Source organism: Pseudophryne corroboree, chromosome 5 (assembly GCF_028390025.1).
Source record: "Pseudophryne corroboree isolate aPseCor3 chromosome 5, aPseCor3.hap2, whole genome shotgun sequence".
NCBI classification, from domain to species: Eukaryota; Metazoa; Chordata; class Amphibia; order Anura; family Myobatrachidae; genus Pseudophryne; species Pseudophryne corroboree.
Window position 1 is genome coordinate 625329293 of NC_086448.1, and position 15487 is coordinate 625344779.

General features: G+C 48.6%; 1 long non-coding RNA gene across 1 annotated transcript in view; it reads right to left on the bottom strand.

Annotated features, from left to right (window-relative positions):
- The window catches only part of LOC134929272 (uncharacterized), an 85575-nt gene that overhangs the window by 14827 nt on the left and 55261 nt on the right, over positions 1–15487 (bottom strand). The gene's annotated exons all lie outside the window — the stretch shown is intronic.

Genomic DNA, 15487 nt, shown 5'->3' on the forward strand with positions numbered 1-15487 from the left:
TGACGATCCAGCCAGGCCGACCCCACCTTTGTTCGTAGTGAAACAGCAGCCGAAGCAAGCCAACCCAACACAAGCCCCTAACCCCCAGCCATCTGACAACCTTGTCCCCAAACAAATCACATGTTCACCCCGCCATAGGATGCCTCTCAGCCCAAAAGATGTAAGAATGGCCAATAAGCCAAATCTGTTATGAGACAGAATGTAGCTGCAAAAGAAAATTCCTAACATCAGCAATTATTCACAACACATTGAGATGTAAAGAAAAACATGCACAAAGAAGAACCCAAGTGAAGGAGAAAACTCAAAAAAACTCCCGTGGACAGTGAATGATGCCAATTGTAACTCGGCCCCCTCGGAGGAAAATGTAAATTTCACTTCACACCCTCCATTCCTGGATGCTAGCCACTCAAGAGCCAATGGGTAAAACACATTTTTGGGTTCGCGCAATAGGCGCAACAAACTAAAACTGAATATCACATTGAAACCTCCAGCAGGCAGGTCACAAGACCAACCAACTGAAGCTGGGTTTCCGCGACCCAAGCTGGAGTCCCTCCCGCATGGACAGGACTCACTCACTGCAGCAGGGTGCACTACTGACATCCGCCAGATACTGTCCTTCAGCGAACAGAGACAACCAGCCATGAAACTTCCCACCGTACCAAACCTAGTCAACAAGCTTCCAAAGGAAGGGTGGTACCGGTAAACCACACAAGGCTGCATCAGGAACAAGCTCCCGGAACTTTGCAAACTCAAAACGAGAAAGCGCATCAGCGATACTATTGTCTACACCCGGGACATATGCAGCCGTGAAATGGATATTATGCTTAAGGCATTTAAGCACTAAATAACGCAACAAGCGCAAAGCCTGCGGAAAGGACGTGCGTTGGTTATTAACAGCATGTACCACACCCAGATTGTCGCAGTGGAACACAATACTCCGATCCGACAAGCTAGGTGACCACAATTCCACAGCCACAATAAACGGGAACAGTTCCAAAAGAAGCAAGTTCTTCGTGAAACCACATGTAACCCATGAAAGAGGCCAAGGCGCAGCGCACCACTCACTCCTGAAAAATGCCCCGCAGCCCGAACCGCCGGCAGCATCAGTAAAAAGCTGTAATGCGGCGTTGGAACATCGCTCGGCTGGCCATAACACCTTCCGGTTAAATGAAACCAAAAAAGTGGACCACACCAGCAAATCCTCCCTAATCTCGCTCGAAATATACACCATATGGTGAGGTTTGCGAACACCAGCAATGGACCTCTCAAGTTTATGGCAAAAAACACGCCCCATGGGTATGATCCTGCATGCAAAATTGAAAGATCCCAGCAATGATTGCACCCATTGTAATCTGACCCTACGACTGAGGAGACATTGCTCTATAAGAACCAGCAATTTGTGCACCTTATCAGCGGGCAGCCGGCAGCAACCGGCCCCCGAATCGATTTCAATGCCCAAATAACTGAGGCAACCCATGGGCCCCTCAGTCTTATCAGGGGCCACAGGCACCCCAAGAAGACCAAACAACCGCTGTGCTAAACCCAGGACATCCCCGCAAACCGAACTGAAATAATGGGCAATCCCCGAGTGACCGGAGGCCGACACTACGCACCAATGCAAAAAAGAGCTGAATTTCTCAAAGTAGGCACAAGATATGGAACAACCCATCGGCAAGCACCTGTCGACGTAGAAACTGCCCCCTAATCGAAAACCGAGAAAACGAAGGGAATCGGGCTGAATAGGAAGCAGGCGGAATGCGGACTCAATGTCCAACTTGGCCATGAGGGCACCGGGACCCGCCACTTTAACCAACTGAAGGGCCTCAGCAAAGGATTGATAGCACACCCTGCAGGACTCAGCCAGGATGGCATCGTTACCGAACCGCCACGGGGTGCGACAAATGCTGAATGAGGCGGAATTGACCCAGGGCCTTCTTGGGAACCACACAGAGAGGAGAAATGCATAGCCGGGGCAACGGAGGGAGTGGGAAAGAGCCGCACATGCGCCCCAAGTTCAGCCTGAACCTTGTGGGAGACCACTAATGGAAAATCCCGCGCGGACTTCAAATTGCGACGGGAGACAATGAGGACCGAATCCGCAATGGGGAGCCTGAAACTGACGAAAACCGTCAAACAAAAATAGACTGGATGGGACATTAGGATAAGAAACCAACCAGTTGGTTAATTCCGGAACGTTAACAGGAGAAAATGCCTTACTTTCCACTTCCGGGCACCTCAGCAGCCTCAGAGGGCCGGGACCCAGGAGTGGAAGTACAATCTTTGGCCAAATGACCCCCACCGCACACTTTGCAGGAGTGGCGAAAACGTCAACTCGACCCCCAGGGACTCTTGTTGTCATTGAAGGCAAAGCACTTTCCTTAATTCCCAGGGACCAGACTCGGACGGACCCCCGAGACTGGTTTGACGCCTTGGGAATCAGTGAGAGGCTTACCATGTTGTGTGACCTCAAGCCACACCTCAACGTCCTTAAACCCCAAGGGTAATGTCGGGTTACCGTCCTGGTTGCGACGGAACTTCTCGTCATAGTCCCATCACGTGTAACCCTTGGAGGTTAAGTACATTTCGTGGACCAGCAACAGATATCAGATAACAGTGTTATGATACTCGGAAGGCCTCGTCTCAGCATAGCACGCCGTAAATACCAAAAAACCGCGGAGCCACTGATGGAAATTGCTAAATGCATTTTCGCCAATGCACCCAACTTTCTTGGCCTTATCGAAAGCTTTCCTCATGTAATCCGTAAGGGTGAACATGTCAACATACTGTATTTACCCTTCCTGATCTTTTCCCTCATCCGTTTCTGCAAACCCCTAGTGACTACCGTGTTAGCACAGTGGACCATCTCCGTAAAAAGGGGAGGCTCCAACGCGACTGGGGCACCCTTACCTTTGGTTTTCTTATCCTTCTTGTGTATGCGATGCGCAATAAGCCTGGCTAATTTACGCAGGAGCCTAGGGGACCCAGAAGACCTAGTATCTGAAGAAGAACTGGAAGAAGAACTGTTGGAAAAAGAATAAGTAACCTGCTCACCCGTTCCAGAGGGACATCCTGCTTCTTCTGCCACAGCTGCGGGACCGGGCAACTCCTCTTTGGGGACCCGGGATGCCCCAGCTTCGCCCACTTCCAAAGGCCTGGCCATCTTTGCTGGCGACTGACTCCGCAGGGCACCAGAACCTGCATCCGCAGGGGTCACGGACGACCTCCCAGGTGGGGATACCCGCCTGCCATCCCCGACACCAAGAGGAGACAGAAGTAGGGGGCAGGGGGGGAACAAAACCGGCGGCGGCCGGGGGGAAAACGGTAGGCAACAAAGGGAAGGGATGGGGGAAGGAAAGATATGAAAGGGGCGCTGGTGCGGACAAAGGAACTCTGCCCGTGGCACCACCGACCGTCCCGACAGCAGGAGGCCAATTAGGCTGGGCAATGGAACCCTGATGCAAAGCATAAGGGGGGTGCGCAAAAGGTGGGACCCAATAGTGAGTCTGTGGGGGCGCAGCGGGGCCCAGACTGAGTGGGTAAGACCCTGGAAACGGCACAGGCAGCGGTCTGGTGGGAGGCGCAGGCAGGGCAGCAGGAGCAGGGACCACCCGCACCCGAGGCCAGAGGTAACCCGCTGAGGTAAGCGGGTGCGCGGCCTCGGCCAAGCGTGGGGGGGGCAGACCTACGCGGGCGGTGCATCCTAGCGCTGGGGGAAATGAAAAGCAGCACAATCTGATATGGGGAATAACAGTAGAAGGGGGGCAAATGAAAACACAATTACAGTATAAACAGCAACACTAACAGACACTGTACCTCAGGACATCCAAAATGGCAAGAGGAAGATGGCTGCCAATCCTGTAACTATATACCCCTGTATACACTCCTCCTACCCAAACCTGACCACAACCTGTCCATCACTAAGGCTAGCCCTGCCTATCCTTAACCAAATAGTTAAAAAAACTCAGGGTGCTTATGTGACTTCAAGTAATCCGGCGGGATCTTGACCGCATCCCAGTCATACCAAGTTGTTTGCTCGCTAGCAGTTTTTAGCAGCCATGCAAACGCTATGCCGCCTCCCACTGGGAGTGTATTTTAGCTTAGCAGAAGGATCGCAGAGCGGCGGCAAAGTTTTTTTGTGCTGTTTTAGAGTAGCTCAATACCTACTCAGCGCTTGCGATCACTTCAGACTGCTCAGTTTCTGTTTTGACGTCACGAACACGCCCTGCGTTTGCCCAGCCACGCCTGCATTTTTCCTGGCACACCTGCATTTTTCCGAACATTCCCTGAAAACGGACAGTTGACACCCAGAAACGCCCTCTTCTTGTCAATCACTCTGCGGCCAGCAGTGCGACTGAAAAGCTTCGTTAGACCTTGTGTGAAACTACATTGTTCGTTGCAATTGTACGACGCGCATGCGCATTGCGCCACATACGCATGCGCAGAAGTGCCGTTTTTTTGCATCATTGCTGCACAGCGAACGAATGCAGCTAGCGATCAACTCGGGATGACCCCCATAGTGCTATAGAGTATAAAACTATACACACATATTAATAGACAATTGCACTCACATATAACATATAAAAATTAGAGATGAGCGGGTTCGGTTCCTCGGAATCCGAACCCCCCCGAACTTCAGCCTGTTTACACGGGTCCGAGGCAGACTCGGATCTTCCCGCCTTGCTCGGTTAACCAGAGCGCGCCCGAACGTCATCATCCCGCTGTCGGATTCTCGCAAGGCTCGGATTCTATCGCGAGACTCGGATTCTATATAAGGAGCCGCGCGTCGCCGCCATTTTCACACGTGCATTGAGATTGATAGGGAGAGGACGTGGCTGGCGTCCTCTCCGTGTAGAATAGATTAGAGAGACACTTGATTTACTACTTGGGGAGCATTAGGAGTACTCAGTACAGTGCAGAGTTTTGCTGATAGTGACCAGTGACCACCAGTTTTATTTATAATCCGTTCTCTGCCTGAAAAAAAACGATACACAGTCACATACTATATCTGTGCTCAGCCTCAGTGTGCTGCATGATAATATCATCTATGTATATCTGACTGTGCTGAGTGCTCACTGCTCACACAGCTGAATTGTGGGGGAGACTGGGGTGCAGTTAATAACAGGAGTACAGTGCACACTTTTGCTGCCAGTGTGACTGACCAGTGACCACCAGTATATTGTCTGCCTGAAAAAGTTAAACAAACACTCCTGTGGTGTTTTTTTTTTTTATTCTATAAACGCATTCTGCTGACAGTGTCCAGCAGGTCCGTCATTCATTATATTATATAAATATTTACCTGCAGTAGTGTTATATTTTTTTTGTTCATCTCTATCATCTTTATCATCTCTATATTAGCAGACGCAGTACGGTAGTCCACGGCTGTGGCTACCTCTGTGTCGTCAGTGCTCGTCCATAATTGTATACCTACCTGTGGTGGGGGTTTTTTTTTCTATCTTCTTCATACTAGAAGTTTAGGAGTCTGCTGACAGTGTCCAGCAGGTCCGTCATTATATTATATATACCTGCAGTAGTGATATATATATATTTTTTATATCATTATCATCTCTATACTAGCAGACGCAGTACGGTAGTCCACGGCTGTGGCTACCTCTGTGTCGTCAGTGCTCGTCCATAATTGTATACCTACCTGTGGTGGGGTTTTTTTTCTATCTTCTTCATACTAGTAGTTTAGGAGTCTGCTGACAGTGTCCAGCAGGTCCGTCATTATATTATATATACCTGCAGTAGTGATATATATATATTTTTTATATCATTATCATCTCTATACTAGCAGACGCAGTATGGTAGTCCACGGCTGTAGCTACCTCTGTGTCGTCAGTGCTCGTCCATAATTGTATACCTACCTGTGGTGGGGTTTTTTTTCTATCTTCTTCATACTAGTAGTTTAGGAGTCTGCTGACAGTGTCCAGCAGGTCCGTCATTATATTATATATACCTGCAGTAGTGATATATATATATATATTTTTTATATCATTATCATCTCTATACTAGCAGACGCAGTACGGTAGTCCACGGCTGTAGCTACCTCTGTGTCGTCAGTGCTCGTCCATAATTGTATACCTACCTGTGGTGGGGTTTTTTTTTCTATCTTCTTCATACTAGTAGTTTAGGAGTCTGCTGACAGTGTCCAGCAGGTCCGTCATTATATTATATATACCTGCAGTAGTGATATATATATTTTTTTTATATCATTATCATCTCTATACTAGCAGACGCAGTACGGTAGTCCACGGCTGTAGCTACCTCTGTGTCGTCAGTGCTCGTCCATAATTGTATACCTACCTGTGGTGGTTTTTTTTTTCTATCTTCTTCATACTAGTAGTTTAGGAGTCTGCTGACAGTGTCCAGCAGGTCCGTCATTATATTATATATACCTGCAGTAGTGATATATATATATTTTTTATATCATTATCATCTCTATACTAGCAGACGCAGTACGGTAGTCCACAGCTGTAGCTACCTCTGTGTCGTCAGTGCTCGTCCATAATTGTATACCTACCTGTGGTGGGGTTTTTTTTCTATCTTCTTCATACTAGTAGTTTAGGAGTCTGCTGACAGTGTCCAGCAGGTCCGTCATTATATTATATATACCTGCAGTAGTGATATATATATATATATTTTTTATATCATTATCATCTCTATACTAGCAGACGCAGTACGGTAGTCCACGGCTGTAGCTACCTCTGTGTCGTCAGTGCTCGTCCATAATTGTATACCTACCTGTGGTGGGGTTTTTTTTTCTATCTTCTTCATACTAGTAGTTTAGGAGTCTGCTGACAGTGTCCAGCAGGTCCGTCATTATATTATATATACCTGCAGTAGTGATATATATATTTTTTTTATATCATTATCATCTCTATACTAGCAGACGCAGTACGGTAGTCCACGGCTGTAGCTACCTCTGTGTCGTCAGTGCTCGTCCATAATTGTATACCTACCTGTGGTGGTGTTTTTTTTTCTATCTTCTTCATACTAGTAGTTTAGGAGTCTGCTGACAGTGTCCAGCAGGTCCGTCATCATATTATATATACCTGCAGTAGTGATATATATATATTTTTTATATCATTATCATTTCTATACTAGCAGACGCAGTACGGTAGTCCACGGCTGTAGCTACCTCTGTGTCGTCAGTCACTCGTCATCCATAAGTATACTAGTATCCATCCATCTCCATTGTTTACCTGAGGTGCCTTTTAGTTGTGCCTATTAAAATATGGAGAACAAAAATGTTGAGGTTCCAAAAATAGGGAAAGATCAAGATCCACTTCCACCTCGTGCTGAAGCTGCTGCCACTAGTCATGGCCGAGACGATGAAATTCCATCAACGTCGTCTGCCAAGGCCGATGCCCAATGTCATAGTACAGAGCATGTAAAATCCAAAACACAAAATATCAGTAAAAAAAGGACTCAAAAATCTAAAATAAAATCGTCGGAGAAGCGTAAACTTGCCAATATGCCATTTACCACACGGAGTGGCAAGGAACGGCTGAGGCCCTGGCCTATGTTCATGGCTAGTGGTTCAGCTTCACATGAGGATGGAAGCACTCAGCCTCTCGCTAGAAAAATGAAAAGACTTAAGCTGGCAAAAGCACAGCAAAGAACTGTGCGTTCTTCGAAATCACAAATCCACAAGGAGAGTCCAATTGTGTCGTTTGCGATGCCTGACCTTCCCAACACTGGACGTGAAGAGCATGCGCCTTCCACCATTTGCACGCCCCCTGCAAGTGCTGGAAGGAGCACCCGCAGTCCAGTTCCTGATAGTCAGATTGAAGATGTCAGTGTTGAAGTACACCAGGATGAGGAGGATATGGGTGTTGCTGGCGCTGGGGAGGAAATTGACAAGGAGGATTCTGATGGTGAGGTGGTTTGTTTAAGTCAGGCACCCGGGGAGACACCTGTTGTCCGTGGGAGGAATATGGCCATTGACATGCCTGGTGAAAATACCAAAAAAATCAGCTCTTCGGTGTGGAAGTATTTCAACAGAAATGCGGACAACAGGTGTCAAGCCGTGTGTTGCCTTTGTCAAGCTGTAATAAGTAGGGGTAAGGACGTTAACCACCTCGGAACATCCTCCCTTATACGTCACCTGCAGCGCATTCATCATAAGTCAGTGACAAGTTCAAAAACTTTGGGCGACAGCGGAAGCAGTCCACTGACCAGTAAATCCCTTCCTCTTGTAACCAAGCTCACGCAAACCACCCCACCAACTCCCTCAGTGTCAATTTCCTCCTTCCCCAGGAATGCCAATAGTCCTGCAGGCCATGTCACTGGCAATTCTGACGAGTCCTCTCCTGCCTGGGATTCCTCCGATGCATCCTTGCGTGTAACGCCTACTGCTGCTGGCGCTGCTGTTGTTGCTGCTGGGAGTCGATCGTCATCCCAGAGGGGAAGTCGTAAGACGACTTTTACTACTTCCACCAAGCAATTGACTGTCCAACAGTCCTTTGCGAGGAAGATGAAATATCACAGCAGTCATCCTGCTGCAAAGCGGATAACTGAGGCCTTGGCATCCTGGGCGGTGAGAAACGTGGTTCCGGTAGCCATCATTACTGCAGAGCCAACTATAGACTTGATTGAGGTAATGTGTCCCCGGTACCAAATACCATCTAGGTTCCATTTCTCTAGGCAGGCGATACCGAAAATGTACACAGACCTCAGAAAAAGAGTCACCAGTGTCCTAAAAAATGCAGTTGTACCCAATGTCCACTTAACCACGGACATGTGGACAAGTGGAGCAGGGCAGACTCAGGACTATATGACTGTGACAGCCCACTGGGTAGATGTATTGACTCCCGCCGCAAGAACAGCAGCGGCGGCACCAGTAGCAGCATCTCGCAAATGCCAACTCTTTCCTAGGCAGGCTACGCTTTGTATCACCGCTTTCCAGAATACGCACACAGCTGAAAACCTCTTACGGCAACTGAGGAAGATCATTGCAGAATGGCTTACCCCAATTGGGCTCTCCTGTGGATTTGTGGCATCGGACAAGGCCAGCAATATTGTGTGTGCATTAAATATGGGCAAATTCCAGCACGTCCCATGTTTTGCACATACCTTGAATTTGGTGGTGCAGAATTATTTAAAAAACGAGAGGGGCGTGCAAGAGATGCTGTCGGTGGCAAGAAGAATTGCGGGACACTTTCGGCGTACAGGCACCACGTACAGAAGACTGGAGCACCACCAAAAACGCCTGAACCTGCCCTGCCATCATCTGAAGCAAGAAGTGGTAACGAGGTGGAATTCAACCCTCTATATGCTTCAGAGGTTGGAGGAGCAGCAAAAGGCCATTCAAGCCTATACAACTGACCACGATATAGGAGGTGGAATGCACCTGTCTCAAGCGCAGTGGAGAATGATTTCAACGTTGTGCAAGGTTCTGCAACCTTTTGAACTTGCCACACGTGAAGTCAGTTCAGACACTGCCAGCCTGAGTCAGGTCATTCCCCTCATCAGGCTTTTGCAGAAGAAGCTGGAGACATTGAAGGAGGAGCTAACACTGAGCGATTCCGCTAGGCATGTGGGACTTGTGGATGGAGCCCTTAATTCGCTTAACAAGGATTCACGGGTGGTCAATCTGTTGAAATCAGAGCACTACATTTTGGCCACCGTGCTCGATCCTAGATTTAAAACCTACGTTGTATCTCTCTTTCCGGCAGACACAAGTCTGCAGGGGTTCAAAGAACTGCTGGTGAGAAAATTGTCAAGTCAAGCGGAACGCGACCTGTCAACATCTCCTCCTTCACATTCTCCCGCAACTGGGGGTGCGAGGAAAAGGCTCAGAATTCCGAGCCCACCCGCTGGCGGTGATGCAGGGCAGTCTGGAGCGACTGCTGATGCTGACATCTGGTCCGGACTGAAGGACCTGACAACGATTACGGACATGTCGTCTACTGTCACTGCATATGATTCTCTCACCATTGAAAGAATGGTGGAGGATTATATGAGTGACCACATCCAAGTAGGCACGTCAGACAGTCCGTACGTATACTGGCAGGAAAAAGAGGCAATTTGGAGGCCCTTGCACAAACTGGCTTTATTCTACCTAAGTTGCCCTCCCACAAGTGTGTACTCCGAAACAGTGTTTAGTGCCGCCGCTCACCTTGTCAGCAATCGGCGTACGAGGTTACTTCCAGAAAATGTGGAGAAGATGATGTTCATTAAAATAAATTATAATCAATTCCTCCATGAAGACATTCACCAGCAGCAATTGCCTCCACAAAGTACACAGGGAGCTGTGATGGTGGATTCCAGTGGGGACGAATTGATAATCTGTGAGGAGGGGGATGTACACGGTGATGAACCGGAGGATGATGATGAGGTGGACATCATGCCTCTGTAGAGCCAGTTTGTGCAAGGAGAGATTAATTGCTTCTTTTTTGGTGGGGGTCCAAACCAACCCGTCATTTCAGTCACAGTCGTGTGGCAGACCCTGTCACTGAAATGATGGGTTGGTTAAAGTGTGCATGTCCTGTTTATACAACATAAGGGTGGGTGGGAGGGCCCAAGGACAATTCCATCTTGCACCTCTTTTTTCTTTTATTTTTCTTTGCGTCATGTGCTGTTTGGGGAGTGTTTTATGGAAGGGCCATCCTGCGTGACACTGCAGTGCCACTCCTAGATGGGCCAGGTGTTTGTGTCGGCCACTAGGGTCGCTTATCTTAGTCACACAGCTACCTCATTGCGCCTCTTTTTTTTCTTCTTTGCATCATGTGCTGTTTGGGGAGTATTTTTTGGAAGGGCCATCCTGCGTGACACTGCAGTGCCACTCCTAGATGGGCCAGGTGTTTGTGTCGGCCACCAGGGTCACTTATCTTAGTCACACAGCTACCTCATTGCGCCCCTTTTTTTTCTTCTTTGCGTCATGTGCTGTTTGGGGAGTATTTTTTGGAAGGGCCATCCGGCCTGACACTGCAGTGCCACTCCTAGATGGGCCAGGTGTTTGTGTCGGCCACTAGGGTCGCTTAGCTTACTCACACAGCTACCTCATTGCGCCTCTTTTTTTCTTTGCGTCATGTGCTGTTTGGGGAGTGTTTTTTGGAAGGGCCATCCTGCGTGACACTGCAGTGCCACTCCTAGATGGGCCAGGTGTTTGTGTCGGCCACTAGGGTCACTTATCTTAGTCACACAAGGGCAGGCGGTCCAAAGTGGAATAGTGGTGTCAGTGGTCAGCACTTTGACACGCCTGCCCTTGTGGAACCACACAGCCCAGCATGACCCATTGCTGGGCTGTGTGGTTCCACAAGGGCAGGCGGTCCAAAGTGGAATAGTGGTGTCAGTGGTCAGCACTTTGACACGCCTGCCCTTGTGGAACCACACAGACCAGCATGACCCATTGCTGGGCTGTGTGGTTCCACAAGGGAAGGCGGTCCAAAGTTTCTTGAATATATACATTGAAACATGGCTTTACTCACCTTGGTACGCACAACACGAACTACGCCGTCCACTTCAATTTTCCACCCAATCCTATGAATAAGCCAAAAATAAACACTAGTGAATAGTAAATTCACACAACAGTGAAAGCCTATTGTACACCAATACAAAAAGGAGTTTTTTTTGTAAAAAAAAAAAAGTGGTATCAGAATAGCTCTTTGGCCCATCATACATGTAGCCACAAGGAGCTTTCATCCATTACCACACGTACCCGCATACATGCCCGCGCATGTATGCCTAGACATAAAGCTCCTTGGTAGTACCCGGTCACGGGTGGGGGAGCCCAACACAAATATAAAACAATAGTAAGAAAAAAAAAAACTAATGGGAGGGAGAGAAAGGGATACATGAAAAACATAAGAGTAAATAAAACAATACGACCGGGCTTATGGTGGTTGTCCGTCCGGATCCTCTTCTTCCTCCTGATGGGGCGTCGATGCCCTGGGCGGCTGGGGAGTGTGTTGACTTGGCCTCGGTGCCCGTGCGGGTGTAGATGTTGCGGCCAGTGTTGGTGGTGGAGGCATCTGGTGGGTGGGGTACATCCCTGTATATCCTTGGTACAGCTGTGACCGTCTATACCAGGATGGTAGTGGAGGAAGGGAAGGAGGCGTCCATGTGGCTTGTGATGGCGGAAGTGGTGGATCACCAGCGTGTTGATGAGCTGGCTCTGGGAGCTTATCGTACATTATCTGCAGTGTGGTTGCGATGATCTGTTGGCTGGATGCCGAATGTCGTTGGCTCTCCGACATGTTGTCAACGCTGTGTGCCAGGCATGATGTGTTCTCCACCAGCCGGTTGATGGATGTGGCCAGAATGTGAAGGATGTCCATAGTCTCCCTGTGATCTTCTCGTCTGGTCTTTTGCATTTCGGCCGTGCTGTGGGCATGAGCCTTTTGCATTTCAACCAGACCGTTTGCCATCTGCTCCATTATCTTCTCAATGGCGATGCACAAAATGGAAAGCTGCTCAATCAGATTGTGATGTCACTCAGGTGCTAAAAGGGAGGGGTAATTCTGTGTAAGAAAAAACAACTTGTGTTCCCTAATGCACACTGAGTGAGAAATAATAATACTACATAATAGTCAGATAATACGGAGATCTTAGTTGCGTATATCTGCAGATATAGGGTTAAGCCCCCAGGCCGTTCGGCAAGGCGTCTCCATCACTGGGGGTACCTAACACTAGGTATGGGTCCGGGGCACAGGATCCCATCACGTCGGCACAGGTCGGCTACCCCAGGTCAGCACACAAGTGAAAGTTTATAGGGGTTAATAAGAAGCACAGAAGTGCTATGTAAGTGAAGTGCGATTAAAAGAATACAAAAATATATACAAAGTGATAGGGAAAATCCTAAGTGTTAATAAAGTGTTAGTGTGTGCCGACCTGAGGCCGCCCAGCCATACCGACATGTCGGTATGGCTGGGCGGCTTCAGGTCGGCACACCCTAACACTTTATTAACACTTAGGATTTTCCCTATCACTTTGTATATATTTTTGTATTCTTTTAATCGCACTTCACTTACATAGCACTTCTGTGCTTCTTATTAACCCCTATTAACTTTCACTTGTGTGCTAACCTGGGGTAGCCGACCTGTGCCGACGTGATGGGATCCTGCGCCCCGGACCCATACCTAGTGTTAGGGACCCCCAGTGACGGAGACGCCTTGCCGAACGGCCTGGGGGCTTAACCCTATATCTGCAGATATACGCAACTAAGATCTCCGTATTATCTGACTATTATGTAGTATTATTATTTCTCACTAAGTGTGCATTAGGGAACACAAGTTGTTTCTTCTCAATGGTGTCCAGTCTGGTTCCAACGACATTCATGTAAGTATCCTGGCGGGAAGTAATCTCGGCTGCCAGGGTGTGTACCCTCTGAACATTTGAGGGATCCTGCCCTTCCTGTACGTCTGCCACCAATTGCATTTGTGCAGCTGAAAAGAAAATTAGAAATTAGTATACACATTCATACATTTGTTTGAAGGCTCACAATTCGATATTTACTCACACAGGGATGTAGAAACAGCAGGCTGCTGCACTTCCACCTCGTCGTCCTCTGACGAATCCTGTAGGAGATCCGGCCTGTAGAAGGAACCAATCCCCGACGCAAGTCCGCTGCTGGTCCGTGGCACCTCTGTTTGCAATAGAAAAAAAAAATGAAAGTTAATAAACTATACAAAATTGGTGCACCCCCCCCCCCAAAAGTAAATACAAACCTTCTCCATCCTGAGGTGCCGCTGCTCCAGGAGCTTTGCTTGTCCTCAATTCTGGAGACTTTTCAAGGGTCTGGCTGGATACTTCTGCACGGCTGTCTTCAAACCCAAGAAAAGTCTCATCCGTTAACCCGGTAGACTCAAACGGTTCAGGTGATGGGTCCACAAGGGTAGTGTCTTGTTGAGGCTCTTCGGTCACAGTCCCAGAGCTCCTGGAGAGATGACGATCTGGTGATGGCCTGCGCGCAGGAGATGTAGTTTGGCACCCATCTGGTGGTGTGGTTGCCAATGGTGTCTGGCGCACAGGTGACGTTCTGCGCACTGATGTCTGGCGCACAGGTGATGGTCTGCGCGCTGACGATGTCTGGCGCACAGGTGACTTTCTGCGCGCTGATGATGTGTGGCGCGCAGGTGATGATCTGCGCGCTCCCGATGCTTGCTGCACAGGTGATGGTCCGCGCGCTGCTGCCGATGCCTGCTGCGCATGTGATGGTCCGCGCGCTGGCGATGTCCTGCGCGCAGGTGATGTCCTCTGGGCATTTTACAAAAAAAAAAAAGACTTAGTACAGCTCATGTGAATGTATTCTTACCATCAGGCCTCCTTTTGGACTGCTTATCTCCCGCCGTCTTCCGTCTTCTGGGCGGTTCTTCCTCCTCGGGAAGGCCAGCAGGACGGCTGGAGTCCACACCTCCGCAAACTCCTTGGACCATGACAGGGTTCATGCGCCTTTTAATAACCTCCTCCCAGGGTAGCCACTTCAGATTGAGAGCCAGACCATCTCCCGTAGCTGTCTCATGTCGGCGCTGAATCCCCATCTTCTTTTTGATCTGTTTGCGGCAATCACTGTACTGTTTCATGCAGTTTCTGGTGCTCCGGCGGTTTCCAGATACTGCAGTGACTTGTCTCGCGATGGCATCCCAGATGTTTTACTTGGTCTTAGCTGCTGTGGTCTGTGCCCTTGGTCCATACAGAACGTCGTAGAACCTGTCGACGCCATCCACTAGGGCACAGTTTTCCGCCTCAGTGTATCTGGGTCCACGCGGCTTCTTCGGTCCTGCATCTTCTCCAGAGGCTTCCTCCTCCGACTGCTCCTCTGGCTGGCTTCTTGCCTTTAGGGATTAAAAAACAACAACATGCATTTAATAAGATCGGTATGTACCTGTGAGTGTCAGTATCCCTGGCAGTGCGCAAAGATACCTGTAGGTGTGCATGGCAGTGCGCAAACTAGGGTGTGTCAAGTTGGATGCTATTGTGTCTGCAGGTGTTGTCAGTATTTACCTTTCTAGGCTTTTTCTTTTTCTTTGACTTATCCATTTGGTCCCTTGACGACTGCGGCTGGTCACTGCATGCCTGGTCGGTCGTATCCTCCTCCTGGGTCGGCTCCCACTCCTCGTTGCTATGCAGGGAAAGTTCTTCTGAGGGGTGGGGGGAAGGGGGGGGGATCGGGCCTGCTTGTCCCTGGACATCTCTGTTGTAAAAAGAAAATAATTATTTTTTTAACAAATTTAACACACATTACAAAATTACATGCAACCACACGTCATGCTGCTGGGACTCCAGTTCTCAAGCAGGACCAAACACACATAAAAAAAAAAAAATAGAAAAAAAAAAACAGCCAAATAAGCAAAAACCCCCGTACAAGCATCCCTGCACATGCTGGAGGTCAACCAGTGCTAACACAAAATGGCTGACACAAACAAAATGGCTGACACAAACAAAATGGCTGACAAACACAGTCACCCCAAACAAGCCAAAAAGCATCCCTGCACATGCTGGAGGTCAACCAGTGCTAAAATAGGAGCAAACAAACCTGTTTTGG